General features: G+C 45.3%; 1 long non-coding RNA gene across 1 annotated transcript in view; it reads left to right on the top strand.

Moving 5' to 3' along the window:
- LOC117088754 overlaps window positions 1-24,210 on the top strand; it is a 35,424-nt gene extending 11,214 nt beyond the window's left edge. Inside the window, exons 2-3 of the long non-coding RNA XR_004439300.1 lie at window positions 21,059-21,152; window positions 23,524-24,210. This is a non-coding gene — a long non-coding RNA (uncharacterized LOC117088754). The remainder of the gene's footprint in view (window positions 1-21,058; window positions 21,153-23,523) is intronic.
- Window positions 24,211-27,047: the final 2,837 nt, after the last annotated feature.

The following is a 27,047-nucleotide window of genomic DNA, read 5'->3' as shown; positions in this document are numbered from 1 at the left end:
CTCTGTCTCCTCCATGGATCAAGAAACTTTAACCTCATCAGCACCAGCTTTTTCTTCGCTGTATGTGGAAACATTCATTGACCACTGACTTGGCAGGAGCTTCGCCGGAGCCTGTTCTATCCACCCCTTCCTCCCAGGTCCAGTTGCCAAGCTTTTAACCACCTCTAAGGTACTATCCAGAAAAAGCCCCAAGTTCTATCTTACTTCCGCTGGTAATCCTACAGTGTTGGTAGCAGAGTGGTGGTTTTCTTTTGGGGAACCATCTCCTCCCACTGTGCCCATGTAGTATGAAGGGACTGGCCTTTCCTGTCTTTCCAAAGCTATACCTTGAATGATATACCTTTCTTAAAACTTACTGGTGGCTTAGTAAATCTTAGTAGGAGTATATGGTGCCTCGTGTGGAACCCAGCTGGGCCAATCAGAGGACTCCATTGCCCTGGGCCAGAGTAATGAGATGAACTTCTGGGATGAGCTTCTGGGATGAGCTTGTGTCACCCAAGTCTCAATATGACTCAGACCTGGGTGGGAAGCAGTGGCTCATACCTGTAATCCCAGCACTTTGGGAGGCTGAGGTGGGAGGATTGCTTGAGCTCAGGAGTTTGAATCTAGCTTGGTCAACATAGTAAGATCTCATATTTACAAAAACATAAAAAAAAATTAGCCAGGTATGGTGGTACACACCTGTGGTGTACTACTCAGGAGGTGGAGGCAGGAGGATCAACAGCCCAGGAGATTAAGGCTGCAATGAGCTATGATCACGCCACTGCACTCCAGCCTGAGCAACAGAGTAAGACCTTGTCTCAAAAGAAACAACAACAAAAAAACACCAAACACTCAGACCTGGATATCTGCAACAATTATTGCAAAAGGGATCTCTCCTGTTCTTTGATAGACTTGCCGTTGGGAGGATATAAGCCCACAGCTGCCAGGCACTACCATATGGGGGATCTGCCAGAAAGTAGAGCCAACAAGAGGAGCAAAGAACCAAAACACAGAGGGGAAGTCCAAGATCCAATAACCAACTTTCCGAGCTAATCATGCCTGAGTTTATATCTAACTTTGGCATGTTAGTTCCATACATCAACCTTTTTTGTTTAAGTGAGTCTGCAGTGGACTTCTGTCCAATTAGAATTCTTTCTACTGTCACGTTTGTCATGCCAGGAGTTGACGGCTTGAGTCTAAGCAAGAGACCACACAACACGATACAGTGTCCAAAACCTACCTGTTCTGTGCTCAGTACTATGTTTGGACCTGACACACAGAGAGTAAGCCTCCATCCCTCCTCTCAAAATTCTCCCTTTGAGCTATGGAGCCAAGGACTCAGGAGACAAGAGAAACCATGCTTCCGGAGAATCTCATTTATGATTTTTTTTGTTTTGTTTTTGTTTTTGTTTTTGTTTTTGTTTTTGTTTTTCTCTCCCTCTCTTTTATTTTTAGAGCTCTGTCAGCTTCTTTACTCTGAACTTCAGATCTTTTTCTACTGTATAAGGGTTAGCCATTTCTGCCTTAGCTCTCCTAATACAGTTGGATTTTTTTTTCTGTAGGTCTGGGTGCTCAATCGATATTGTTAAAAAATCACTCTGATTAATTGAGGTCAGTGGATCTTCAGTTATGACCCCAAGAGGGCTGGTTTCAGCCTGGAGGAACTTGGGATCTGCTTCTTTATGGAACTGTCTGAGTATGGGGAGAATACACTCTTTCTCTGCTAGTGTCATACAGACATAAACTATGCTGCTCTCTTTTCTTTTAGGATGGTCAGAATTGCCTTAGGAGCTGCTGGAACTCTGAGGGATGGTATGGTGGGAAAATCTCAGGCTCTTCTATTCTCTTCCCATTTCTGACCACTTGCCACCTTCTGATTTTGGGCAATAGCCTTCTTTGGGTTTGACACCTCATTTCTTTTTTTTTTTTTTTTTTTTTGAGACGGAGTCTCGCTCTGTCACCCAGGCTGGAGTGCAGTGGCCGGATCTCAGCTCACTGCAAGCTCCGCCTCCCGGGTTCACGCCATTCTCCTGCCTCAGCCTCCTGAGTAGCTGGGACTACAGGCGTCCGCCACCTTGCCCGGCTAGTTTTTTTTTTTTTATTTTTTAGTAGAGACGGGGTTTCACCATGTTGACCAGGATGGTCTCGATCTCCTGACCTCGTGATCCGCCCATCGCAGCCTCCCAAAGTGCTGGGATTACAGGCTTGAGCCACCGCGCCCGGCCACGACACCTCATTTCTTAAAGGAGTGATTTGAGCTTGATCAGGTTTGACATTATTTATGTCTCACTCATCCCACACATTTCTAGCTGATCTCTATGCTCTTTGTTGCTGAGCCTAAACACAGCCTCAGAATCCTTCTCCACACCAGGCTAGATGATCTTGAAGTTTCTCCTAAGCCTTAACATTACATGATGCTAAGACTTCTGGGCCAAGAAATAGACATTTTCATTAGATGTAGATTTTGAATATTGATTTGGCAATGTTCTCCCTTTTCATTAGTATTTGTGATCCCTTTATCCAGAGACATGGGGCAGGGATAGGGGCCTTGTATCCTATCTCCAGATTCAGGGATGTCAACAGCATAGCTCAGTATTGTGAGATGGTGGCTCACTTAACAGCAGAAAGATATTTCCATAGCTCCATGGAGATTTGGAGGCAAAAAGACTCCGTTAATTAATTCCATTATGCAGTTAATACAATTAGTCAGATTTATGTATAAAACCCAACATTTGTGACTCAAATTTTTTCATTTTTTTCCCCTCTCTTTCCAAAGGTTCCAGTCTCTTAAATTTGTACATTATCTGTGATTGATATATCATTTATCTAGAGAATACAGTTGTCATTCACTTCATTTAATTAGCTTATGGGTTCTAAATTATCTGCTACCATAAAATGGGATTTTATACTGCAGATTACAAAGGTTTTCAGAAATTTAATATGCCGCTTTTAATTGGTGAAAAGTACCCTAAAGGATTCATAATATTTTTTACTGCACTTGCATTTAGGCTCAAGAGAGAGAGAATGAAGATATTTAGGAAGAAATGGGATCTGGGTCAGTGAGATTGGTGATGATTTATTTGGAATAAAGGCAAATCTGGAGAGATGAAGTTGTAAATATAGCCATCAGAGGATTGTGTTCCAGCAGTGAGACCAGTGAGGTGAAAACTGAATATCTCCTGGTTTTCATATCCCAGTTAGTCACTTTGATGGGCTAACAATGTATTTATGGCATATGGCTCCACATTTGCAGTCATAACTACGAATAGCCTATTTTCTGCTCTGTTTTTTCAACCATTTAATCCATAATCTTCTAGGTATATGGTATTACCACACCTTCCTTAAATACATTCTTGGCCTTATTGATGCCTTGGCTCAGTTGTACAGCTGGGCGGGTGTTTGTTCAGCAAAAACAAACAGCTCTTTTTGATCCTTAGACTATGGAAATGCCATCCATAGTGGGGTTAGAGGCATCATCAGAGGCTGGGTTATTGGGGCAACTTCAAGGATTTCCACATGCATCTGTCATAACGCACTGCCAGTAAAAGTTCATAAAACATGATAATGAGCTTTACAAATCTAGAGCCTTAAAGGGAAGGGTTGGGTGGGGCTAAAGGCCAGGAAATGTGAGTGAGACTGGCGGTTTCCACTCCCTTCTGGGACCCTCCCTCTCTCGGAAACTGGGTTCCCATCAGTCTGTAAAATTAGCAAATTATGAAGCCTAAACTTGTGCTTTTTTAGGTTAAGGTGTTGAAGATTTCTGTTCAAAGTGAGTGTGGAACCACTATTGAGTCACTATATTCATAGTAGTTAATGTCATTGGTTGAATTTGGCTATGAGAATCTGATTATTGTCTGGAAGGTTTTCCTGGGGGAAAAAGGAAAAAGAGAAGACTTTGGTATTAGGATAGGAAAAAGACCAGGGCTTGGGAAGGTCAAGCTAGAGTCAGGACTGGAAGAGGGGAGGTGCAGAAAATAATAACAATAATAATATTATCATGAATATATCATAATGTCATAATGATAGTGATAATGAATCACGGTCATAATAGTATAAATGCCTACGTTTTATTGAGCACCTACTATGTGCAGGGCACCATGCTGGGCTCCTTACATGCATTACTTAGTTATACTAGCTCCAGATCCTATGACATAGGGTAAGAATATAGGGTACATTTTACAGATAGGCAAAAGGGGACTTGGAGATGTGAAGTGACTTGGCTGTGGTCTCACAAGTAATATTACAAAAATCCTTGAAGTTGCCCCCATAATCCAGCCTCTGATGATACCCATAACCTCACCACATTTGGCACTTCCATAATCTAAGGTTCAAAAAGAGTCTTAGATGATATTATTATTGTTGTTGCTATTATTATTATTTTTTGCACCTCTTCTTGTTCAGCCTCTAGCAGGACCTTCCCAAGCCCTGGTCCTTTTCCCCAATACCAAAGTCTTTACGTTTGTCTTTCTGTCACATCATCTCACCATTGGCAGAATTGGGATTTGCACACAAGTCTGTCTACTTTGAAGGCTTTGAAGGCCCACTGGGCTAAAGAGAATCTTCAAGCACTGATAAGAAACAATAAGAGGTACCCTGGGTGAGGTTTCTCGCTCAGGCCAGTCACTTCCAGAGGGCAGCCAGGGCTCCCCCAGCTTAATTCCGCCCTGAAGAAACGTGCCCTCCTGGAAGCAGAGCACTGCTCTGGGAGAGGGAGTCCGAGGGGAATGAGAAAGAATCTGTTTTAGGACACAGCATTCTAGCTCCTTTTGAGTTTCTCTGTCTGGAATACACTCACCCTTTTTTTTCAGTAGGTATACATAGGGTATAGATTCCCTGTGGTAAGCTTTCTTTTCCAGGCTGAAAAAATATCTTTGCCTTTTTCTCATAAAAAGTAAATGTATCACCTAATTTTAGAAAAATAAGAAATATAGGCTGGTTGCAGTAGCTCACTCCTGTAATACCAACGCTTTAGGAGGGAGGATCGCTTGTGGCCAGGAGTTTGTGATTAGCCTGGGCAACATAGTGAGACCCCATTTCTAAAAAAACTTTTTTGTGTAATTAGCTGGGCATACTGTTGCTCACCTGTAGTCCCAGCTACTCAGGAGGCTGAGGTGGGAGGATTGCTTGAGCTTGGGAGTTTGAGACTGCAGTGAACTATTATTGCACCACTGCAGTTCAGCCTGGGTGACAGAATGAAACCCTGTCTCTGAAGGAAAAAAATAAAATAAGAAATACAGATAAGTAGGCCAAGCATGGAGGCACCCACCTATAGTCTACTCGGTGGGTTGAGGTGGGAGGGTCATTTGAGCCTGGGAGGTCAAGGCAGCAGTGACCCAAGATTGTACTACTGCACTCCAGCCTTGGTGACAGAGTGAGACCCTGCCTCAAAAAGGAAGGAAAAAGAAGACAGTCATAAAAAAAGAATGAGTTCATGTCCTTTGCAGGGACATGGATGAAGCTGGAAGCCATCATTCTCAGCAAACTAACACAGGAACAGAAAACCAAATGCTGAATATTCTCACTCATAAGTGGGAGTTGAATAATGAGAACACATGGACACAGGGAGGGGAACATCACACACTGGGGCCTATCGGTGAGTGGCATGAGGGGAGGGAGAGCATTAGGACAAATACCTAATGCATGTGGGGCTTAAAAACTAGATGACGGGTTGACAGGTGCAGCAAACCACCATGGCACATGTATACCTATGTAACAAACTTGCATGCTCTGCACATGTATCCCAGAACTTAAAGCAAAATAAAAAAAGAAATAGAGATAGTTAAAATGAAGAAATAAAAACAATTCATTATCTCACCATACACGGAAGAAAACAACTGGCTATGTGCGCACAAGCACAGGTGTGTGTGTGTGTGTGTGTGGTTACCTGCTACTGCATTTAACAAGAGAAAATATGACATGCAGTGATTTCAATTTCACCCCTTCTTAACCTCAGATTTCCTACCTATAAAATAGGGCAAGTAATAATGCCTTTCTTACATGATTTTTGTGATTGCTGAGTGAAACCAGTTGGTAAAGGACTTAGCAGAGTGGCTGCATGTAATAGCACTCAATAAATACTATTTATACTTTTTAGTATTATTATTAACACCATAACATAAACATTCCTTAGTGCTATTAAGTATCCTTGCATAGCATCACTTTAGCACAATTTTATTGTTTTTCATTATGCAAGCAAATATACTTACTTATAAAACTAGGGATAACCAAAATGATAAACAATAAACCATCCATAATCTCACTGATGGAGAAATAACTACTGTTAATTATTTTTTCTTTGAGATACAGTCTCACTCTGTCAACCAGGCTAGAGGAACAGTGATATCATCATGGCTCTTGACTTCCTGGGCTCAAGCCATCCTCCCACTTCAGCCCGCTGAGTAGCTGAGACTACAGGTGCATGTCACTAGTCCAGGCTAATTTTCAAATTTTTATATAGAGACGGGGGTCTCACTATGTTGCCCAGGCTGGTGTCGAACTCATGGGCTCAAGCGATCGTCCCACCTTGGCCTTCCAAAGTGCAGCAATTACAGGCATGAGCCACCATGCCCTGCCACGACTATTAAATTTTAATATATATATTTCCAACCCCATTGCATGTTTACATATAAAACAGACATATAATGAGGTTGGAAATATATATATGTGTGTGTGTGTGTGTATCACAATATATAAAGTTTTATACATAAAATAGATACAAATGTATACATAATACATCTGAGCCCATGTAGCACTTGTTATTATATTACCTGCTTTTTTTTGTCTTAAAAGTATATTGTGAATGTTATCTCATGCAATTTTAGGATTTTCTACACATGAAAAATTCCAATGTAATTTTTCTAAATTCAACATCCTCTCTGACAGCACTCTTGTTTCCAAATGCTAAATAGTAGTCCATGGACTAGAATTAACATAAAATACTGAGACAGCTCCCTGTTGCAAATGTTTAGGCTGGTCCCAATCTTTTGCTTTTGTAAACAATGTTGCAGTGAACAGCTCTGTAACCAAATCTTTGGGTTGCAAATCTTGTTAGAATAAATTCCTTGAATTGGACTTTCTGCGTCAAAGCATTTGCAGATCTTGAAGGCTCTCAACCAAGAAGCACCAGGTGCTCTCGAGAGACACGGCATGGCACCATAAGGTGATGATATTGGTGCATGAGTGCAGGGCTTCCTCTGCTGCCCTATGGCATAGTTGGAATCCCAGCCTGGTTACTGCATTATGCATTGTGCTTCTGGGCCACTAACCCTCATGGTCAGCTGAAGGGTAATCAGAAAATGCCTGCTCCCTTTTGTGTGTGTGTTAGTCTAAGGATAGCAGAGGGCATACTTGAAAGAAATAAATGATTAGGATCGACAATGGAAAGGTAAACAGAATCATATTTCATGAGATTCCCCATTGTTCTTTTCTGACTTGCATTCTATAATCATAAAGCAGGCATAATCGGCTATTCAATTCAACAGATTCTTCTTGAACACCTACTTTGTCTAAGTCTGGGGAGAGAGGTGCGAAAAAGTAATACTGAATATTTGTACAGTGTTCACACTTGACAAAGTGCTTTCATACGCCTTGGGGAAAAAAAAAAAAAAAACAACCCCAGAGCCAGGACTCAGGAGACCTGATTTCTAGAACTGTCCCTACCATTTAACCAACGTATGACCCCAGGCTGATCTCTCTGCTTCTTGTTGTAAATACCAGGCTAAGAGAATCCATGCCTTTTCTGTCGTACAGGGGTTAAGTGACGCTGATGTGAGGTGCTATAAATGCACAAATTTACAGATTTCCAGAAACTTCAAAATGGACAGTGGTATTTAAAATGTTTTTCGGTTAGACCTAACCTGAAAAAGACCTCGGAGATTGTTTAGGGCAGTGACTTTTCTAGCCGTGTTCTGGAGAGCACATGGGTGCTGTGGGGACCAAGGGGATGGAGGTTGAACAGGCAGAGTGTGACTCTCTGCTGCCCACCCGAACCTGGCTCCAGAACCAGGCTGTTCATGTGTAGCTCTGGGCAAGTTCCTTAAACCCCTCTGCAGTCTCATCAGCTTTCCCATCTGTAACATGGACATGGGGCTGTTGTGAAGCTTAGTGAAGTTAATAAGCATACAGTGGTTGGGACCGTGTAGGCACATAGCTAATATTATTGTTATTTTATGGCCCACTTTGGGGTTTTTTTCCTAGGGTCAGGTTTCATTGAAAGTAATGTTTGAAAAAAAAATCATTGGCTTCTCTAACTTCTTAATTTTACAGATGGAAAATTTACAGCCCAGAGAAGCCCGTGTTCAAATGAACACTGAGGATCTAGCAAAAGCGTACACACGCATGCACGCATGCACGCAGACGTCCTCCTCCTCCTCCTTGGCATCGCCATCATTGCAATCCTCTATAAGCTGCAGCACCCGTCACCAGCCCCTGGTGGCTACTCACTCACCTGCTGGTAAATAACAGGACACGTGTGATGACTGGTTTACGTGCTATTTCTGGGGCTTATGAGCGGCCTCAGAAGACCTCACCATCTACGTATTGAACAGCAAAGCTCTTGTAATTGAGAAACCAATATCCTCTCTGACAGCACTCATGTTTCCAAATGCCCAACAGATATTAACCTTTGAGATCTGGGGACAAGAACTTGGAATTCCTCAAATCATAAGTTATGCTTAAAATACTTTGAACATTCTTCATACTCTTTTCTTTAGTAATTATCACGAATACCTAAAAACATTGATGGATATATAAGAAATAGTAAGTTGAATAGAATCTACTGAGAGCTTTACAAAGAATTTATTAAAAAATATTTGCCTCTAGCAAATATTTAAATCCTGGAAAGTGCCAGTGAACATTACTGGGTAATATTTGAATAATGTGACATTCAGTTCTCCTAGCAAGGTTGAAAACACTACACAGATTCAAGAAGTTGCCACAGAACTTACTTTGCTTCCAACCTTATAATTTCTTGGAACTCCACCCACAGGACTTGAATAAAGTATACTATACATATAAATACATTAATATTTTATTTTCTTTGCAAGAATGGCTCACATTAGCAGCCTACAGGACCACAAACACACAACTGCAAACAAGCCTGAGTAGGCGATGACTGATTCACTCCTGTGTACTCTGGTCCTGGTTCCTGGAAATGTCTTCAGCTTAGGCTTCATGTGCCAGTGTCTCTGGTTCTGGCTTTCTGCTTGACATCACTAGATTGCTTCCAACAAGTAATGCCTGCATATTGATTGCTAAGCTGTCATGCTCGCGGGAAAATTAGAATACTTTTTCTCATTTTCTCACTTCCTTGACTAATTATCCTCAGGAGTTGGAAAAACATAAATTTCCCGAGAAATGTTGGAAAGGAATTCCCACATGGAAGCACGGCTTGGTACCACCGCCTCAACCCCACTAGGCAGAGCTGGAAAAATTCTTTTTTCGTTGCTGTGTCATGCATTACTGAGGGTCTCAGGTGAAGAATGAATGAAGGCGTGTGCACCAGGCCAGGGGACCTGGTTCTAGTGCTGAATCTGCCATGAACTCACCTGTGACTTGTGGAACCAGTTGTAAAACCAGAGAAGGGTGTACACACAGAGGAGGTGTACAATTGTTTCAAGGTTGGGAAAGCATTCCAAATGGTACCTACTCCAGCTGATCTCAGGATGGCAAATGGCAAGTGCAATTATGAGCTCTTTGCCCCTCACCCAAATAGACAGTGTTCTAACATATCTGCCCTCAGCCCCTGGATGCCATCTGCTACATACGTGTACTTCCAAGTCCTTGTCATAAGGTGTTAGTTCACTTCAGTTTGATATCTGCAAAAGGTAGAATCACTTCTTTAATGATATAGGTAAATATTTCCAACATATATGTGTGTGTGTGTGTGCCTTTCTTCCTCCCTCCCTCCCTCCTTTTCCCTCCCTCTCTCCCTTCCTTCCCTCTTTTTACTCACTCTCCCAGGGCACAGTATCCAAAAGCTCATGGCTAGGTCTTCAACAGGAATTAAGGTTGCTTCCTCCCTGTGACTTGTGTGTCTGTTTCATGACCTCTCCTGTAAGTCACAACCCCTGTCTGAAGGTATTTTCTGCCTACCTGGAAAAACAAGTCACAAACCTGGAAGACAGGAAGGAAAATAAAGAAAACTGAGATTCTAGACCACTGTGTTTGGTACAACCACAGTTAATATAAGTGTTTGGAGAGGAAGGAGCTGCTTGGGAGCCAGAGTAGCCCAGGAAGGCTTCTAGGAGGAGGTGGTAGTTGAGATAGGGCTTGCAGGATATGTAGAGTTTGAAAAGGTAACAGAGCAAAGAAGAGGCATTCCAGGTAAAGGAGAAGCCTGACAAAAAGGGGAGGAGAAGACTGACTGCGTTTAAGAGAAGGGCACACTTGTGGGGAGAAGAGTCAGGTCAGGGTGGGCCAAAGAAACCAGATGTTATTAATAATATCCCAAGGATAGTAATGAATTAGTTTGTTTGTTGGTTGGTTTATTATTTTTGCTAGAATCTTTAAACTATAAAAGTAACACATGGGAGAAAATTCAAATAATTCAGAAGGGTATAGAGTGAGAAACAAAATTCCCCCTCTTGCCTCTCAGACTCCCATTCCTGACCAGTGTTCTCTTTGAGCCTTACACAAGCACACGTAATAAATGCTCACTTTCCTTTTAAGCACCTGCAGGTCTTTGTCTTGAGTTTTGCTGGCTGCCCAGGGCTCATTGCAGGCCAAAAGGGCTGGGGAGTTAATGAGCAGCCCTCCCCCAGCAGCCTTTGACGAGTGTGTGATGGGAGCTGGTGTATAAGTACCTCAGCTGTCTCTCCCTCAGATCCCATAACTCTGAGAGTTCCCTTCCCCTCCCCAGTTCCTCTGTGGAATTAAGCTCTAGTGACAAAAGTAACTTGATTCATTTCTTCCTCTTCCCTCTCCCCTTCCCACCTGCTCCTGGATTTCCTGGGATTCCTCCTAAACCAACCACTTCTACTGAAACATCTCAGGGTCTGCTTCTGGGGGTTCCAAATTAGACCAAATTTTAAAACTTTGCCCATCTGCTTTAAAAAGATAATGTTTTAATTTTCATTATTTTCATTGCGGATAAGATTGGACTTCTTTTCCTGTGTCACTGGCCAAATGTGTTGCTTTTCTCTGCTATCTGCCTGTTCCTGTACTTTGCTCATTTATCTATTGGGCTGTTTGTCTTTTCCTTATTGATTTGTAAGAGCTCTTTGTAAATAATAAAAATTAGCCCTTTGTCTATTATGTGATGCTGTTTCCCACATTGCTGCTTGGCTTCTGACTTTGTTTAGGACTTTCTCTCTCTCTCTGTCTTTATTTTTGGCCATACAGAAGTTTAAAATTTTAATGTAATCAAAGAGAAGATCAGGTTTTAAATCACTGTTTCTTTCCATTTATTTTCTGCTTGGCTTTACCTCTTCCCATAAATGATGGATGGAACTCTAAGATGAGAAGGAGCCCTGTCAGAGCGCTCTTCTGTATACAGACAACTTTATATGTATAGCTATAAATTATACATAAAATCACACACAAACATACACAGTGAAGTTTACTGTTAATCTCTCTTTCCTGGAAATTATCCATGTGTGACTGCAGAAATTCTCTGTTCTGTGTGCATTTCTTTCTTGTTTCATAAACCGAGGTCTGCAGCATCAATATGCTTTTGTGTTACAGCCCGGTCTGGGTGGAAGAAGTCCACCTGCATGTAACACCGGTTGCACAGAATTCTCAGTTCTCCTGTGTGCAACTGCTCAGAGTTAAGTATTGAGAATAATCAACTGCATATTTAAAGTTCTATCCATCTCTCTTCTTTAGATCTTAAGAGTTAGGGTTTGTTTTCTCTCTCCCTTCGTTGCATCCTACAGAATGCCTACAGCCCTAGTTTGGGCTGTTTGGTTGGTGCTGTACATCTAGACCTGCCTTTTCCTGACTCAGCTGTGTCTGGGAGTTAGTCTAAGCTACAAGGGTGGACGGCAAGAGGGCTTCACTGCACTTAGGCTGTGGATGGAACTAGCAACTTAGGCTGGAAAGCTCGATGGTGGTTCAGGGCATGGATTCTTGGACTCTCTCTGCTCCATTATCAAGTGTCCCCCTTGGCTGCTGACATTTGCATGGGTGTGGGGTAGAGGGAGGTTGCTCTTTAACCATTTCATGTCCTCTGTAGCAGCATATGCTGCAAGTGAGGACACCAAACTAGCTATTTCCCACAAATTTTCTAGGTCTCCAAATCAACTAAGGAATAGAAAGGCATTTCTTTCTCTTCCTTGACAATGTCTAGCTTATTCTCATCTTGGCGTATCTACTTGCCCTCGCCCACTCACATTATTTTAGTCCTTACTCAAATGTTCCTTCTCGGAGTGACAATCCCTGCCCACCCCGCCTAGAGAAACCACCTCTCCCGCCAACCATGCACTGTCATTTTACTACTTTATTATTATTACTTTTTGCAGAGCATTGATCTCTACTGGGAACTGTGGTATGTATTGGTATGCTTGTTTATTGTAACCTGCCTCCTGGAATGTCCTCTCGGTGAAGGTACAGACTTTGTCCCAGACGCTAGCACCTGACAAATATACAACGGGTGCTCCGAATGATTCTCAACAGGATTCTTCCTCTGAAACGGAGGGCCCTAGGATGGATAGGGGAAATCAGTGCAGATTCTTCAGCTGGGGATGGCCTGGCACCCTCTCACAGGCTTCATGGTCATGGTGCCCATGGAACAGACACATCTCATTCTCCCAAGAGGACTGAGGACCCAGTCTAGACTTCGTCCAGAGTGTCACTTATGTTTACAATTCCTAAAGGGAAATGATTAACCCTATGATGTCAAACAGAACTTGAAGGCTGCTCTAGGAGGTGGAGCTAAAAGAAAAACATGGAATTGCTAGAAAGGAAGGAGGAAAGTCTTTTGGAGAAGGGACAGGAGCCTAAGAAGGCACTGTTTGAAAGAGGAGATTCCATGGTAAGGGCCCCCCAAATGCCCAAGAAGAAGGGGTGATCAGCCTTTCAGACACCTGTAAAACTTTCCAATGCATGGGCCAGTTGACATATGACCAGGAAAGAACATGTGCAACTTAAAGGGAACAGTCTCTTGGGTATAAGCTATTACTTTTCAAAGCAGCCTAGAGAAAGAAATTGTGTTGTGTTATTCTTATTCTCTCCCTCAATGTCTTTCCCTCTGAATTTCTCTCTCTCTCTCTCTCTCTCTCTCTCTCTCTCTCTCTGTATGTCTTTCTGTCTCCATCCTTGTCTGTCTTACTCTTGTCCTGGAGCTCTCTACTTTATGTTCTCTGTGTGTTTTCTGATGTCTGCCTCTCTTCCCTTCTGAGATCCTTTTCTGATGAATGTGTGAACGGATGGTTTTGCATGCAAGCTCATCAGCAGTCACTTGAGTGGATTCCATAAAAACTTTCTGAAACTAAATCAAATGAAAGCCAACCCATAAACTGGGGAAAACAAAAGGGCTCTTTGGACTTGAAAAGGTTAGAGAAGACTGCAGGAGCTGCACACACCGTTCGATCGTGTTCGAAGCTGGGGTTTTAATTTAGTTTTCCTATTTACCCCGTTGAAGTTCCTCACTGCTCAACTGCTAATGCATTTCCAACTGAAATTTTGTAAATTATATTGGGAAACATTCTCAGCTAGAGTAGATTGTGCAAGCTCTCATAATGGCTTCCTGCTGCTGCATCTGGCAATATGGGGCTCTTTGGGAGCAATGTGTGTGTGGACTCACGTCTTTAAGAACTCTTTCCACTTTATCCCTCTTGGCCAGAGGCTCTGCACTCTCGGTGCCTGACTGTGAGCAGATCTAGACTTTCCATCAGCCCTAAAAGCAGGATCTTGGCACTTCTTCTTTTCCAACTTGACAGGATACCCCCTCAACCTTTTCTTGTTCGTCTTTAATAAAATCACTCCCCCACATAAGTTTATGAGCTCTTCTAAAGGGTAGCCCATGCCTCTGCACCAAACCCTTCCAAGGCGCCCTGCTGCCTACAAAGTAAAATCCTGGAGGGTTGGTTTGGTTTTTAGCAAGCCATGTAAGGTTACCCCAAATTTCGACCCCAATCTATTTTCCTAACGATGTATACCATTCCTTCTCTTCATGGATAAGATACATCTCATTGCTTGCACCCCTCTGTGTTTTCATCCTAGACAAAGGCCTCATCTCTCACCTGGACAAGTGTGCAGCCTCCTACCTGGCTTCTGCACCTAATATCTGCCCCACCCCCAACCCACACACAATTCACCTTGCAAAGGAGAGTCCATGGTAAGGACCCTGGAATGCCCAAGAGGAAAGCATGAACAGCCTTGTAGAACCCCCGATGTGGTTTGGCTCTGTCCCTGCCCAAATCTCATCTTGAACTGTAGTTCCCACAATTCCCACGTGTCATGGGAGGGACCAGGAGAGAGGTAATTGAATCATGGGGGCGGGTCTTCCCTGTGTTGTTCTCATGGTAGTAAATAAGTCTCATGAGATCTGCTGGTTTTATAAGGGGGAGTTTCCCTACACCATTTCTCTCCTGTCTGCTGCCATGTAAAACACACCTTTTGCCTTCTGCCATGATTGTGAGGTCTCTCCAGTCACGTGGAACTGTGAGTCTATTAAACCTCTTTTTCCTTATAAATTACCCAGTCTCAAGTATGTCTATCAGCAGCATGAAAATGGTCTAATACAACCTCCTTCCTGTGATTTGCCAGGCTCTTCGTAATTGTTCTCTAAGTTGCTTTGCTCAAACGCACCAAGCTCATTCCTCCCACCCATCCAGGGCCTCTCATTTGCTGCTCCCTCTGCCCAGAACCCTCTTTCCTTAGGCAGCAAGGGAAGATCTACCTTAATGCATTTGCTCTCTGCTCAAATGTCATCTTAAGAGGACTCCCTGCCCACCTGACTTATGGTGTAAAAGTATGGACAGGGCACAGTGGTTCATGTCTGTAATCCCAGCACTTTGGAAGGCCAAGGCGGGCAGATCACCTGAGGTTGGAAGTTCAAGACCAACCTGACCAAAATGGAGAAACCTTGCCTCTACTAAAAATACAAAATTAGCAGGGCGTGGTGGCGCATGCCTGTAATCCCAGCTACTTGGGAGGCTGAGGCAGGAGAATCACTTGAACCCAGGAGGCGGAGGTTGCAATCAGATGAGATGGTGCCATTGCACTCCAGCCTGGGCAACAAGAATGAAACTCTGTCTCAAAAAAAAAAAAAAATTGTATTTATTGTTGTCTCTCCCCATGTGGGAAAAAGTGCCCCTCTAGATCCATCCTTTCTGTCTCCCTGTTAGTAATAAAACCCCCAAGTTTTATCTGCACAGACAGCCACCCAGCTAAAGCCTACATTTCCCAGGTTCCCTTGCAACTAAATGTGACCATGTGACTAAGATCAGACCAATGGGATGTGAGCAGAATTGACTTGTGTGCAGCCCTCGGGTCAAGCTCTTGAAGTATACTGCCTGCCCTACACTGTCGTATTTTCAGCTTTGGTTATGTGGTTGACAGGATGCTGGGACCTGGCAGAGCAGGGTGTAAGAAACCTGAGCCCCTGGATGACTTGTGGAACAAAGTCATCTGCCCCTCAGATAGCCAACCAACGTAGGCTGTCAGTGAGAAAGAAATAAACCTGTCTTGCTAAAGCACCATTACTTATTTTCTGTGAATGCACCTGAGCTAATGTAGGAACTAAAATACACCCATGAACTACCAGCTCCAAGAGGACAGGTGCAGGGTCTCTATCATCAGCACTCCGACCAGTGACTGGGTGTCATAGACACTTAGTCTCAGTTTCTCCCACTGTGAAATGGAAGTATGGTAGCTACTTAATTCCACCAGGAAGAGGCAAAGATGCTAACAGGTGGGGTTACTTGGGAAGGACCAATGCCCCTGTGGGGGAAGGGCTGTCACTGTTTGACCAGGACTCAGACACTTCACCCTCTTCCACCAGAGCTCTGCATGTCACCAGATTACTTTCCGGAGGGAGCGTCCTTCCAGCTGCCGCCCATCCCACAGGCTGGGCCTCTACCCACAGAATAATGGTGGATGGTTGTCCAGACTGCAGGGGAAAAGCCAGGCTTATCTGACCAGGAGAGGAAGGGGATTGGGTGGAATATATTCACTTTTGTACAGCCACAGACAATCTCTCCAGGTCTGATTGCCAGAAACAATCAAGCCTGTAAACTGATAGAGGAAATACATATAATACATTTTTGGCGGGGGTAGGGGGAGATGGAGTCTCGCTCTGTCACCCAGGCTGGAGTACAGTAACATGATCTCAGCTCACTGCAACCTCTGCCTCCTGGGTTAAAGCGATTCTCCTGCCTCAGCCTCCTGAGTAGCTGGAATTACAGGAATGAGCCACCACACCCAGCTAATTTTTGTATTTTTAGCAGAGATAGGGTTTTGCCATGTTGGCCAGGCTGGTCTCAAACTTCTGACCTCAAGTGATCCGCCTACCTCGGCTTCCCAAAGTGCTGGGGTTATAGGCATGAGCCACTGTGTCCATCAGGAAATATATTCTTAGAGATAACCCCAGGCTTTCAATGAGAGTGAGCCCCAGGACCCATGAGAGCCACATCCTGACCTCTGAGTAGTCAGCATCATCCACATCTGAGTGAAAAGGGGAATTTTACTTATTTACTCATTTGTTTATGTATTGATTTACAAGGCTCAGCCGCTCAGAGAGCAGCCAAGTGACTATTAAGATTTACTCAGTTATTCATCAAGCAAATATTATGTACCTACTGTATACCCTGCACTGTGTCAGGTACTCTGAAAGGCAAGGAAAGGAGAAGGGAATGGGCTCTTATTGGAGGTACATCATGTTCCAGATATTATGCTGCATTTGTATGTATTTTGTTATTTTGTCCTCAGAGCACCCTCAGGAAGTGCATAGTATTCTTACAGATGATAAGGTGGAAGCTCAGAGAGGTTAAGCAACATGTTCAAGGACACACAGCCAGGAAAAAATAGAACGGGGCAGGGTCTTGGACTAGCTGGTCCCAAAGACCATCCTCTTTTCACAGCAAGTTCCTACTCCTTCAGAATTCTTGGTCATTTGTTAATAGCAACAATAATTATTGGGCATCTGCTTAAACAGTTTTTATTGGAGTATAACATACTCCACATAGCATATCAACATCACATATCAAGCCAGGAGCAGTGGCTCATGCCTGTAATCCCAGCACTGTGGGAGGCCAAGATGGGTGGACTGCTTGAAGTCAAGGGTTCAAGACCAACCTGGGCAACGTGGCAAAACCCCGCCTCTACAAAAAATACAAAAATTAGCCGGGAATAGTGGAGCATGCCTGTAGTCTCAACTACTCGTGAGGATGATGTGGGGAATCATTTAAGCCCAGGAGTTTGAGGCTGCAGTGAGCTGTGATCATGCTACTGCACTCCAGCCTGGGTGACAGGGTCAGACTATCTCGAAAAAACAAAATAAAACAAAAAACACACATCATTAGGGTGCAGCTCAATGAATTTTCACAAGATGAGCACATCTATGCAACCTTTGTAACTGTTTCTTATAATGAAACAGAAACAGATCTTCAAAGCACCCACCAAGCCACACTTGCCTCTTTGCAGTTACTACTTCAACCCTTCAGAGGAACCGCTCTCCTGACTTCTAACAGCTCAGATTAGTTTTGAGCTTGGTGTCAGTGGAATCACACAGGCTGTTCTCCTCCACATTTGGCTTCTTTCACTCAGCATAAAGCTGGCGAGCTTCATCCAGGTGGCTGTGTATGGTTGCATTTCTTTCACCCTCATGACTGGATAGGATCCCATTGTGTGAATGGACCACAGGCTATTTATCTGTTCGCTGTTGATGGGCATGTAGGCAAATTCCAGTTTTGTGCTGTTACAAACGGTGCCCCTACGAGCACAAACATTCCAGTACATGTTCTTCAGTTAGGCACATGGATACATTCTTGTTGGGTGTACAATGAGGAGGGATGTGCTAAGAGTCTTGCAAGTAATCTCTCACTGACCCCATGAGCTGGGACAATTAGCCTAATTTTACAGATGAGAGGGTTAAGTTTAGTGATATTCCCAGATAGAAAGTAGCAGACCCCGTATAATTCCAGGTCTTTGACTCCAGAGCCTGAACCCTTCATCACGACATTGTGCTACAACATGCTGTGTGTCAGTACCTCAACTATGAGCGTACAAAGTCCTGAACAGGCAAAGGAGACTGACTTTAAGAGAGGTGGCTAAGAGCACAGACAGACAGCTGGACTGCTTGGGTCTAAATCCCAGCTTCAACACTTACCAGCTCTGTGACTCTGGACAAGCTATTTTACCTTCCCGTGCCTCAGTTTCCTCGTCTGTAAATCGGGATTGTTGTGAGGATTAAATGAGTCGATGCATTTAAAATACCTAAAATAGCATGCCCAGCATGGGTGGAATACATAGTAAATATTAGCTGTTAGCACACTGTGAGGTAAGTAACATGTGGTTATGAACAAAGCAAAATTGCCCTAAAAGAAGGTTTAACATTGTGTGGTTTGCACAGATCGTTACAGTTGGAGGGGAGCTCTGTGATCTCCAAATCCAAAGTCCCCCCTTTACAGAGGGGAAAGCTGAGGCAAAGGGAGGCAAGGGAAGGAGAAGTCTTACTCCAGGCCACCCAGCCAGTTCATGGTAGGGTGGGGACTCGGATGGCTGACAGGGCTCTTTCGTGACGGTGGTGCTGTGGATGAGGGAGGTCATCAGATTTGTTCCTTTTGCCCCATTAAAAAACTTCGAAACCAACAGCAGAACTTTTCAGCTCCCATTTCACCCTGCAGCCTCTGATCTCGGTTTCTCCTTTGTCAAGAGACGCTTTCCAGGTAAGGTGACCAACTCGTTCTAGCTTCCCTTGGACATTCTAAGTTTTAATATTGAAAGTCCCACTTCAGTCCTGGGAAAACCGGGAGAGTTGGTCCCACCTCCTAGCCAGCCTGCTGCCTGGCTGTTGTCCTCAGAGTTCATCATTCCTGGAGCCTGAGTGGTTTGCTTCCATGCCTCGTTGCTGCTGGAGAGCAAGAAACCAGGCAGCCAAGTCTTGAATCGAAGCAGTTATTTTCCCAATAACGGACATGAGCTACCCTTTCAAAGAGGAGTGAACAGAAAATGCAATAAACTTTCAGAAATATGTAGATGGACACGTGCCTGTCCCACATGGCATTCTGCAGCTTATCGCTAGCTCATGCATGTATCTCAGTGGCTGCTCACTCCACCCGATGAGACTGTTCCTATGTGTTCATGCACACATGTACACAGGCATGCACACGCACTCAAATACCTATTTTGTTAATCTATACACACATCTGGCTTATTCTTCACTTCTCCCTTCAAGCTATACACAAAGGGTACTCAGTAAATATTTGTCAAATGACTGAAAACATTTATGTTTGATGTCTGCAAGACTATGTCATGACCCACTGGAAGAGCCACAGAATGGGAGCAGAGGAATCTGGTGTTGAGTCTCAAGTCTACGGATGTTAAAGGAGCTCAGACACAGATGGAAACAGGAGCCAGTAGGAATATTTTTAGAATCCACAAAAGGGGGATTAGACCATAGAGACTGGGGATCCCTTATTCTATCTAAAGGGGGCAGCCTCTACTCACTTCCAATATTTGCTGCCAAATAACAAATGTGACTTTTTTTTGTGGGGGAATTGGGGGACTGGGGGTCAGTTTTGCTGATTTTTAAATGTTGGAAGCAAATAAAAAGCAAAAACAAGTAAAAAATAGCGTGTGCCAAATCAGACAGAACTGAGGCCTCTGTTGACTTCTCAAGCCCCTGAGCTTGCAACCTCTGACTTACAAGCTAGGCACATCACCAAGTCTCTCCAAGCCTCAGTTTCCTCGGCTGTAAAATGAGGAGGCGATTCCTTGCCCTGCTTTTCTCTCTGCCGGGCAGCGAGGCCTTTGCATGAAAGCACGCATAAGATATTATCACTCATTGCCACCTGGGGTAGCCACTTACTTTTAGCATTCTCTCAAAAGGGATACACTTATTGGTGCATGCACATTTTCTAAATACATTGCAAATTTGTAATGCTTCTCCCACACTGTCAGCTCATAGCAGATTTTTTTTTGCTGCTTTTCTGCATTTCCACAGACATGTTGAGCTGATAATTTTAGGTAGTATATTTATCAATGGCTTTGAAAGGAGCCATTTTGCTGAAGTTAAAATTCCTCTAAATTTAAAGCAAACCCACCCAGTTGATGGAATGAAGGGAAACCGGATAATTTCAGTAAAGTTCAGCCCCTGGGTCAGGTGCAGGAGGAGATAGATGCCGGCAGATATAAATATATATATATATATATATATGTATTTTTAATTGTTTTATTATACTTTAAGTTCTAGGGTACATGTGCACAACATGCAGGTGTGTTACATATGTATACATGTGCCATGTTGGTGTGCTTCACCCATTAGCTCATCATTTACGTTAGGTATATCTCCTAATGCTATCCCTTTCACCCTCCCCCAACCCCACAACAGGCCCCAGTGTGTGATGTTCCCTTTCCTGTGTCCAAGTGTTCTCATTGTTCAATTCCCACCTATGAGTGAGAACATGCGGTGTTTGGTTTTTTGTGCTTGCGATAGTTTGCTGAGAATGATGGTTTCCAGCTTCATCCATGTCCCTACAAACGACATGAACTCATCCTTTTTTATGGATGCATAGTATTCCATGGTGTATATGTGCCACATTTTCTTAATCCAGTCTATCATTGATGGACATTTGGGTTGGTTCCAAGTCTTTGCTATTGTGAATAGTGACGCTGGCAGATATATTAGTCAAGTTTAATCAGGGAAGCAGAACCCACCAGGACATTTGTGTCTGCTACATCAGTGTGACCTCACACAAAAGAGAGCTGGTTAGGTGGGCTCTGTCAGGCCCTGCTCCTCATGCCTGATGCTGGGACTTGAAGTCCACAAGGCAGTAGTTGGGAAGGGAAGATGGAAGTAAAGTGGGAAGAGCAGGAGGAAGTCAGATGCACGGTGTGAGCTGGAGCCCAGAAGGACAGACTGAAACCCCTGTCAACTCCTGTTGTCTCTGATCTCGGGGTTGTGGGTGTCCTACAGGAGAGAGGACCCTTCATCAAAGTCCAAGAGGCTGGAAGAGGAACCAGGGGGAGGTGGGGCCTTGCAGGCTCAGTTGTAGCCTCACACCAATGAGGTGAGTCAGCAGATACGAGGTGAGTCAGCAGATCCATGAAGGCATGTGGCAGCCACAAAAGGGGCTGCTACCTCCCCTCTGACCTCCATGTCTCCCACGAGATGCTCCTTTCTGGCCTACCCTCACCTGAAATCTATAGGGAAGTGTATTCTGGGAAATGTAGTTCATTCAGCCTGGAGAAACTGACCCCTTACAAAGCCATCACAGCAGATAAATTGGAATTCAATGACGTCAAACAAGAACATGTTTTCTCCCAGTGATGAGGCTGGAAAGTCGGCAGCTGAACACTGGATGTCTGGTTGTTCTTATGTCCAGCGGGTTGGGTTTGGGCCAACTGATCACATACAACAGGTCTCCAGACAGAGAGAGGTGAGGATCAGAGCAGAGGGGAGGTGGGCCGAAGGCTTCTCTAGTAATCCTGGTTCTAGCTCCAGGCAGGGCCACACAGGAAGAAGAGCCTTGTTGAGTGGGACAATGGTGGGAACTGGGGTGTCTTACTCCTCAGAGGCCAGAGGTGGAAACGCAAAGCAATTCACCATTTTTAAGCAACAAAAAGGGGGATGTCAGGGAGGTAGAGCTCTTCAGAGAGTGAACAGGAGGGTCCTTGGGGCGAGTAGTGATGATGTCTAAAGCTTGGTCACCACCTCAAGAATTTTGTGGCATGAGAGAGAAAGACCAACTCATGGTCAGTAGACGATAGCCTATTTCAGAGAAAAGGATCACAGGGTTAGAAAACTACAATAAACAAAACAAAATAGCCTGCATATAGCATTTTATAGTAATCCCCTCCTTCTCAGAAGCCAACATAGGCCACCTCACCCAGTCTCCAGCCTCCCTCAGCCCCCTCAGTGACCAGTGACAGCCTCAGATTGGGCACCTGGCTGGAGGGTGGCTATCACTGATGTGCTGAGTTGGGCAGAGTCGCCTCTCTCCTAGGAACTTGAATTAGGAGACACTGAGAATCAGGAGGGAATTCAGCAGAGGACCATGGGGCTTGAAGCAGAAAGGCTGGCAAAGAGAAAGAGCCAGCTAGTTGTTAGAGAATGTGGCCATCTTGGGCCCTGCCTAGGCTGGGGTGTGATGGGAGAAGCCACTCAAAAGAGAGCCAGAGGGAGGCGAGCGGGGCAGAGATTGCCTAAAAGGAGGCTCTCTCCCCAAGTCTCTGCACCCCGAGAGATATACCCATTTTAGGACTTTTCTATTTTTTCTTTTTCTTTTCTTTTCTTTTCTTTTTTTCTTTTCTTTTATTTTCTTTCCTTTTCTTTTCTTTCCTTTTCCTTTTTGTCTTTGAGATGGAGTCTCACTCTGTCACCCAGGCTGGAGTGCAGTGGCACGATCTCGGCTTACCGCAACCTCCACCTCCCAGGTTCAAGCGATTCCCCTGCCTCAGCCTCCCAAATAGCTGGGACTACAGGCATGTGCCACCATATCTGGCTAATTTTTTTATTTTTAGTAGAGACCAGGTTTCACCAGATTGGCCAGGCTGGTCTCAAACTCCTGACCTTGTGATGTGCCCACCTCAGCCTCCCAAAATGCTGGGATTATAGGCGTGAGCCACTGTGCCTGGCTTCTTCTTGTTCTTCTTCTTCCTTCTTCCTTCTTCCTTCCTCCTCCTCCTTCCTCCTTCCTCCTTCCTCCTCCTCCTCCTCCTCCTCCTCCTTCTTCTTCTTCTTCTTCTTTCGACGGAGTCTCGCTCTTGTCACCCAGGCTGGAGTGCAGTGGCGTGATCTTGCCTCATGGCCACCTCCACCTCCCAGGTTCAAGCTATTCTCCTGCCTCAGCCTCCCGAGTAGCTAGGATTACAGGCTCCTGCCACTACACCTGGCTAATTGTTTTTGTAATTTTAGTAGAGACAGGGTTTCACCATGTTGGCAAGGCTGGTCTTGAACACCTGACCTCAGGTGAGCTGCCCACCTCGGCCTCCCAAAGTGCTGGGATTACAGGTGTAAGTCATAGCGCCTGGCCTCTTTTTTTTTTTTTTTTGAGACAGTGTCACTCAGTTGCCCAGGCTGGAATGCAGTGGCACGATCATAGCTCGCTGCAGCCTCTGACTCCTAGGCTCAAGTGATCATCCCACCTCAGCCTCCTGAGTAGCTGAAACTACAGGTATGCACCACTATACCTGGCTGATTTTTTTGTATTTTATTTTTAGAGATGGGGTCTCATTATGTTGCCCAGGCTGGTCTCAAACTCCCGGGCTCAAGGGATCCTCCAGCCTTGGCCTTCCAAAGTCCTGGGATTACAGGCGTGAGCAACTGCCCCCGGCCCTCAGGGCTTTCCTAGCCCCTATAAACTAGTTCTTATTTATAGATGCCTCCAGAGCCCTGTAGCCTTATAATAATTCCCACCCACCTCATTCCCCTTTCTTTAGCTCCATGAGGAGAATTTCTGTTACTGCAGCAAGAGCTCCTTGATGGATCAAGGCTACACTTCTACCTCACCCCATCCTCACAATGAACCTAGGAGAAAGAGGTCATCGGGATCCTTCTCTGGAAAACCCGGGTACTAGGGCCAAGGCCAGAAACGGCGTAGGGGGAGCCAGGACTCAGACCCAGGCCTCCAGGCAACAGTCTTTGCTGTTCTTCTTCATTATCTCGCCCTCTAGGGTCTGGACAGTTGAAAGACACTGGGCAGGCAGTGTTGGTGCCTTCCCTCTTAGGGCTGAAGAGGGTAGAAGAGAGCAGAGGCCCGAGGGCTCATGGAAGATGCAGGAAGCTGCACACCCTCCCAGCTTCTGCTTCTGGGGTGTGGTGGGGGGAGTTCACATTTGGCAGCCACATGTGTGAGCCCTGCCGGAGGCTCTGGAACAAGGTGACAATTCTGAATGGACGTGAGGAGACTTTGGTTCTAGCTCCAGGATGCTGCCCCTCACTTCCAACAGACGGGAGCAAAGAGGGCCCTCACATCTGCTGAGGGGCTACTGAGAAAGAGTGACGTTTAAGTAAGAGAGTGCAATGCGGTCACACTGATTCTGAAAGACGCACAGAAACGAAAGGCTCCAACCCTTGGAATCTTCCTCTTGGGACTTATTTTAAGGAATAAATCCAGAGAAAGAATAAAAAATTCTGCATGCAGAAAGATGTCCAGGGTGTGTGCTGTTTTCAATCAGGGCCCTGCTTTTGGGTCTATAAAATGAGGTCTGTGAGGTAAGGGCGCCCATCACATCACTCCCTGGGGAAGCAGCATTGCTGGGCCCCACACCAGCCTCCCCACCCAGGTCCCCAGACCTCCTGCCCCAGACCCACGCAGGAAGACGGCCTCGGATTCTTCAGGCTGTGAGCTTCTGCCTCCTGAGTTGCACCTGGTGCTGGGCCTGCCACGCCTTTCATGAGGCTGCTGCCTTCTCCTACTTCAGGCCCCACCTCTGCCTGGCTGACTAGTATCCAGCCCCAGCCATATTTCTGGTCTTTCAACATACAGAGTACTCCCTTTCTTCAGGGCCTTCCTACCTAGTTCTTTTTGCCTGGAACTTAGATGTCCCCTTCCAAAATACCACAGACCGGGTGGCTTGATTGATAGAAATGTATCTTCTCCCAGTGCTGGAGGCTGGAAATGCAGGAGCAGAGTGTCAGCAGGCTTGGTTTCTGATGAGGTCTCTGCCCTTGGCTTGCGGACGGACACCTTCTTGCTATGTCCTCACGTGGTCTTCCTTCTGTGCGTGCGTGGCCCCCAGTATCTCCCTGTGTGTCCAAATGTTCTCTTCTTATATAAAAACACCAGACACATTAGATTAGGGCTCACCCTAACAGCATCATTTCAACTTCATCACCTCTTTAAAGACCCTATCTCCAAACACAGTGACATTCTAAGGTTCTGGGATTAGGGCTTCAACATATGAATACGGGATGAGGGAGGGACAGAATTCAGCCTGTGCCACCACCCTTCAAGTCTCTCCTCCAGTGGCATTTTTCCAGGAGTGTCACCAGAGGCCTCTGCATAGGGCTGCCTGGGCAGCTCGCTGCGGGTGCTGCATGGCTGAGCCCTCTTCTGCTGGCCAAGACCCTCGCACTGCGTGGAGCTCCACCCATCCAGGGAAAGGAGAGTCGTTTTCTTTGCCAAAGGCGCCGTCTGCTCATGAAGCCATGCCTGGGTTCTGTCTGCCCTGGGAGAACCCCATCTCTAACTCCAGTACAGGACCCCCATGAGCACTTGAAAACACAGATTTCCCTTCTCCCCATCCTGCCACCTGCGCCCTTTCAACTCTCCCCATCACCCTGTATGTTTTCTGTGATGCATGCCAATAGCTCGTCCTGGTGGTTGAGGGTTCTACTCTGTATTTGACCATCTCAACCTCTAGAAAGAACCTGGCCCTATTCAGTGTCACATCCTCCTCTTAGTGCCAAGCCTGGCATCTAAGTCAATTCACCAGAGGAAGGAAAATGCCCTGCTCACCCTTTGGAGCCCTTTCTGGCAGATGCCAGACTCCCCTCTGCCCACATTTTTTCCCAGCTCCGATGAGCTCACCCCAGGAGGAAAGAGTAGTGAGTGGGAGAACCGAGGGGCTGTCCAAGGAATGGGCAATGGGAAGAGTTCACCAGAGGTCAGGCGGCTGCTGGCTGCCTGAACCCCAGCGGGTGAAAATGCTGAGTGAGATGGAAAAATGTCTCAAGCAGAGAGGAAGGAGCTGAGTGAGCCTTGGAGACGTATAAGGTGCACTTATGGGAGGAGAGGGAAAGAAAACACAACAGCCATGTGAAAGAGCCCACAGTCTGCGGGAAAATGCCACCAAAGGCAGCCCTGGCCTCAGATGGGTGAGAAATGTGCAGGGCCCGGACGACCGGGGCCAATGCCTCTGTGAGGGCCGCCCATAATACCTGCAAGGCCGGCATGTAAATCACTCACGTGCATGGCATGTCGCAGAAGACATTAGCCTCCAAGGAAAATCCCTTCCTGACCCACTGGTTCATCTATTTCAGGGGTGTTGTTTTTGGAATAATTTAGGGCATAGAACTCACAGGAACATCATTTGGATATTTTTCTTGAGGCCTGGTGAAAAAAGGATTGGCCAGCCGGGTCGCTGTAAGCCCAGAGGTACCTTTTTGAGATTTCCTCTTCATGGCTTACAGGGCCATTGTAAATCCAGGGTAATATTTTTCCTTGCAGGTGAACATATTCATTTTTTGGGTTGTTGTTAGGTCACACAGAGTCCTAGGAAGTGGCCTATTGTTCAGGGTTGGGAGGCAAAGGCATATAAGTAATGACATCCTTATTAGAGGTTTGATGAATGAAATGCAATAATCGAGTTTCTTTTGTTCTTGCCTATGGGGCCCACAATTGTTAATCTATAACTTGCTATATGGATTCAAACTTATTAATCATTTTAAAGCAAAATTCCACTTAATGACTGAAATAGAAAATGAGACCTTGATGAAATGAAATGTCAGTCTGGCCCCATTGTTCTCCCCGGTGGATGCCAACTGGCAGATTCTTGAACTTCCTCCCCAGAGAAGGTTTGGAGGAGCTGAGGCTGTTGAGACAGGGGAAGGTGGGTGGAGCTCAGGGGTGAAGTGTCATCTTTGACCCATGCACAGGCGTGGACCAGGCCTGATGGCTCCAGATGAGACCTCTGGTGTCTCCGCATCCCTGTTAGCAGTGGCTTCCTTGGAAGGTGGGCCTCGCCCCATTGACTGCCATGGTTTGCTGTCAGGACTAGAAAGCTGGGCTGAAAAGGGTTCAGTCTTCCTGGACAGAGGTCATCAAGAGAATTATAGTTTCTTTTCTTTTTTTTTTTTTTTCTTTTTTGAGATGGAGTCTCGCTCTGTCTCCCAGGCTGGAGGGCAGTGGGGCAATCTCAGCTCACTGCAAGCTCCGCCTCCCCGATTCAAATGATTCTACTACTTCAGCCTCCTGAGTAGCTGGGACTACAGGCGCCCACCACCACACCCAGCTAATTTT

The sequence above is a fragment of the Trachypithecus francoisi genome, unplaced genomic scaffold (genome assembly GCF_009764315.1).
Source record: "Trachypithecus francoisi isolate TF-2019V2 unplaced genomic scaffold, Tfra_2.0 Lachesis_group10, whole genome shotgun sequence".
In the NCBI taxonomy this organism is placed as follows: domain Eukaryota; kingdom Metazoa; phylum Chordata; class Mammalia; order Primates; family Cercopithecidae; genus Trachypithecus; species Trachypithecus francoisi.
The sequence above is the reverse complement of the archived record's forward strand: the minus strand, read 5'-3'. Positions and strand labels throughout refer to the sequence as shown.